We start from the raw sequence: 4,554 nt of genomic DNA on the forward strand, positions 1-4,554 counted from the left end.
CCCTAAACCCGGCTTGCAGGCCCCCGCGCCGAGCCCCGCCGCACAGAGCCGCCTGCACACACTGGCTCGGTGTCAGACACGCGGCGCTACTGCTGTATACGCCCAGCGGAAATCTGTAATAATACGTGCACAAAGTCTCTACACCAGTCTCTCTCTCTCTCTCTCTCTCTCTCTCTCTCTCTCTCTCTCTCTCTCTCTCTCTCTCTCTCTCTCTCTCTCTCTCTCTCTCTCTCTCTCTCTCTCTCTCTCTCTCTCTCTCTCTCTCTCTCTCTCTCTCTCTCTCTCTCTCTCTCTCTCTCTCTCTCTCTCTCTCTCTCTCTCTCTCTCTCTCTCTCTCCATACGAGCACAATCTTTCTACTTCATGCACTAATATTTCAAGGCCATCCACAAACATGTCTATACGTGTCGCACCCACAAAGCTTTAATACAGATAACATGACATTGATGGGCCCATAAACACGCGCACCAAAACACGCCGCAAAAACAAGTCATTTTACAGGATGTTGCATAATTTTTATCACAATGATGCAAAAGCCCTCCCACAGCCGAGGCACACTGCTGATGGCACTCACTGGTGGCTGGGGAGGGGGTAGGGAGGTGATGGTGTATTAGTGGTGGTGGTGGTGGTGGTGGTGGTGGCTGTAGTAGTTTTTGTGTTTATTGATTTGAAAGGTAATTTTATTGACAGCTTTGGAAAATTGTGAAAAACAAACATTGGCACAACATAACACACACACTCACACACACACACACACACACACACACACACACACACACACACACACACACACACACACACACGGAACTCAATAATGCAGTGGTTAACGCGTCCCCCTCACCACCAAGGGCTCCCATTTTCGATTCCCGCGCGGAGTGTAGAGGGATGGGCGGTCCTGTTTACCCAGCACACAAAGGTTCCTCATGGCAGTCGGACACGAATTCGACCTCCCGGGTTTGTGGATCCAAATATGCGTCGCTATGCACAATATGCAGCTCCAAGTACTTTCGGGAAGGTTGATTGCTGTGAAAATTATTAATTCCTTTAAAAATAACACCTACCGTTAATTTTAACTTTGGGAGTAAAGTGAACATACCTAAGCATTAATCAACACTGCAACTTTGCTGATGTGTTTGACGAGCTGGTTGAATCAATAAATCAGGCAGCCACTTCTGAGGACCCGATTAATCTCCTTTGTAGCCTTGTGAAATAGTTGTCTGAGAATAGGTACTTTAGAATTATGACTAGACACATTTCAAGTTTATGGATAGATATAGTGTTAATTAAGTTACTTCATGCATATCTTAAGAGGATTTAGATAGTTTAGCCTCATTTCGATCCAACAAGCTCTCAGTTCCCTGCATTTCCATGGTTCATCCTCGTCCAATTTTATTTTATACTTTTCAGACATACTGCCTGCTTTGAACTTAGTAAATGGCAGAAACAAAAATCTTACCAATCACTGTTCCTACAAATAACGAACAAGAGGAGTTCCAAAAAATGTTGCTCCATTCGGTTAGAGAAGCGTTGGTGAAAGCGTTCAAGTCACAGGAAAGAAAAAAGGCAGCGTTCAGTCCCCGTGTTTGGTCAAGTCGTCCTCGTCCTCGTCCTTCTCTTCCAGCTCTTCTTCAATCTTCTTTCTCCCGTTCCCCCTTTACTCCGAACAACGCAACCAGACCAATCATACTAATTACGCCAAGAAACGCCAATATATAAGTATAATTAAAAAATATATATCTTGCCGCGATTATTTTCTCGTCCAGGCTGTGGCCAGTAGTGCAGACTGACAGGTATACAGGTGAATATTAAAGGTAAACATCTGACCTCCCTTTCCTCCCACCTTACCAACCCCTCAGTAAATCACCTCGTTAGATGTTTCCTTCTCCTCGGGATTCTCCATAAGTATATTTCTTTTCATAAGAAATATACCAAAATAACGATATCACTAGCTAAAAGATAAAGACCTAGTGTAGATACGAGGCATGTACACAAAACGTAGAAATAGATCAAAATACACTGCTTCTTACCTTCATAACACGAGCTTTTTTCATCCTTCAAACTCATTTAGGTCTTCCGCAAAGCAATATTTCACGTTTGTTCTGGAAAAAGAAGAAAAAGAGGATTAGGAAAATAAGGTTTTTAGTTTCCCACCAGAACTCATCAGCACACATGAGGATAATCATCATGTAAGTTTTGTTCACAGAAAATTTTATTATTGAAGCTGTATTATTAGGTCCTCACACGAAAAAAAAAGAACAGTAAATTGGAATTAGAACATCATTGTTATCGAGGTTCCACCTCCGCCTTCCTGCAGCCACTTGGCTAAATCTCAAATTTTAGAAACCAATCGAGGGAAGAACCACACCCATACGTTTCCTTACTGATCACTTTGAAATGAATAATGAATCTGAGCGAACATACAACATTCCATATCTTCAGTAATTAATATAATTTCATTTTGGATTAATACCAGAAAATAATGGTGGAAAAATATTGAATTGAAAAAGTAAAGATTTTCAAAGCATACAGCTGCTCCATCGAGACAAAGTTATAAGAGGAGTAGCACCTGTTGCTATTTTATGGAGGAGGAAAAGTAACGAATTTAAAATGCATTAAGGATTGAAAATGCAAAAGTGACAAGATTCTGCCTTGATCTGTTTCATCAAGAAGTTTATAAAAGCTGCAGCCAATCTACTCGGGGCAAAAGTGTCTCCGGCCTCGGGTAATGGCCCTCGTTGGGCTACTCCCACTATCAACTTTATACACGGTTTTCTTTTGCCTTTGAGCTGCCCTCTTTGCTTTTTAAAAAGCTGCCACGCGTACACTTGTTGAGGGCGACGTAAAAAAATATGTTTAAAGAGAAATGGAAAAAAGAGAGTGAGCATATTTTCATCTGGTTAATCTCTCGCGAAGGATATTGTCGTTGAAAAAAATCATAAGCTCCCGAAATGTTTTACATGTGTGCGAAGGAGAAAAACTATATGAAACCGGTACGAGGAGGAAAAAAAGAACCCTTTCAGCGTTGGTGAAGGCAAAAGAAAAGAAAAAGAAAAACTAAACTTTCCCAGAAAGTGAGATATGAAACAGAGGAAAGGAGTAAAAAATAACGTATTAATTTGAAAATAAAAGCTTACTGCCACTGACCGAGAGCACACACACACACACTCTCACACACACACACACACACACACACACACACACACACACACACACACACACACACACACACACACACACACACACACACACACACACACACACACACACACACACACTCACACACACACACACACACACACACACACTCACACACACACGCATAACACACACACACACACACACACACACACACACACACACACACACACACACTCTCTCTCACACACACACACACACACACACACACACACACACACACACACACACACACACACACACACACACACACACACACACACACACACATCTCACACACACACACACACACACACAACCACACAAACAAACAAACACCTAAGGCAATTAAAAATTACAAGACTAAAAAGAAAAATCTCGTTCTCACCCAGCAGTACCTCCCGGAAAGCTTCACAGCCACAAAAAGAAGACCATTGAAAACACGTAAAATTAACAAGTGGGCGGGAAGCGAACCATAAAGGGAAAGAAAGATAGCTTTGCCCTTCCTAGAACCATTAACACCACAACACCCACCACCACCACTGCTACTTCTGCTATTTCTACTACCACCACTACTACAAAGTGAATAAAAAAACATTATGAACTATTGTACCGTTTACTTTCTATATAGACCTACCACTATAAATTTCTATTCTATCCAACAACTCTCCAAACTTGCTAACTGCATGCCTCCCCCCCTCCCGCGGCCCCGCTGCACATGACTTTCAACTCATGCTCATTCCAATACTGTCCAAACCCCTTATGCAAGAGTTAACTAGTATCTCCATTCTTTCATCCCCTTCTCTGGTAAACTCTTGAACAGTCTCCCTTCGTCTATATTTCCTCCTGCCTATGACTTGACCTCTTTCAAGAAGAGTGTATCAAGACACCTCTCCACGCGAAATTGACCTCTCTTTTGGCTACTCTTTACGTTTTACTTTTGTGGGAGCGGCGAGTTGCGGGCTTTTTCTTTTTTTTTTGTACTCTTTTTGTTGCCCTTGAGCCGCATCCTTTGACGTATTATCGGACGATGTCGGCTCTCGCAATGCATAATCTCTCTTCATGAGTGTTTTTCACGTTCAGGGTAAAAAAGCCTTATGAAATTATCACTAGGCTCATAAAACTACCCATGGAAATGCCCATAACTTCTACCAAAGCCTTGCCAAATGTGGACGTGTAACCTTCATTAGTCTGAGAATATGGGTCGGTACCTTCCTTCACATTCCACGCTCTCCCTCATGACCACCACTCCTTCACGTCGGTGCCTCCAGCTTCCCCTCACTTGCACCTTTCACTCGCTTATAACACGTCTCGAGAGCTAAAGTGATCTACGTAACTCTTCGTGTGTGTGTGTGTGTGTGTGTGTGTGTGTGTGTGTGTG

General features: G+C 42.6%; 1 protein-coding gene across 1 annotated transcript in view; it reads right to left on the reverse strand.

Annotated features, from left to right (window-relative positions):
• The window catches only part of LOC127003758 (adipokinetic hormone/corazonin-related peptide receptor variant I-like), a 270,587-nt gene extending 268,485 nt beyond the window's left edge, over positions 1-2,102 (reverse strand). The window contains exon 1 of the mRNA XM_050870764.1: positions 2,027-2,102. The gene's annotated coding sequence lies outside the window, so the exon portion shown is untranslated. The remainder of the gene's footprint in view (positions 1-2,026) is intronic.
• Between the last annotated feature and the right edge of the window lie 2,452 nt (positions 2,103-4,554).

The sequence above is a fragment of the Eriocheir sinensis genome, chromosome 26, assembly GCF_024679095.1.
Source record: "Eriocheir sinensis breed Jianghai 21 chromosome 26, ASM2467909v1, whole genome shotgun sequence".
Lineage (NCBI taxonomy): Eukaryota > Metazoa > Arthropoda > Malacostraca > Decapoda > Varunidae > Eriocheir > Eriocheir sinensis.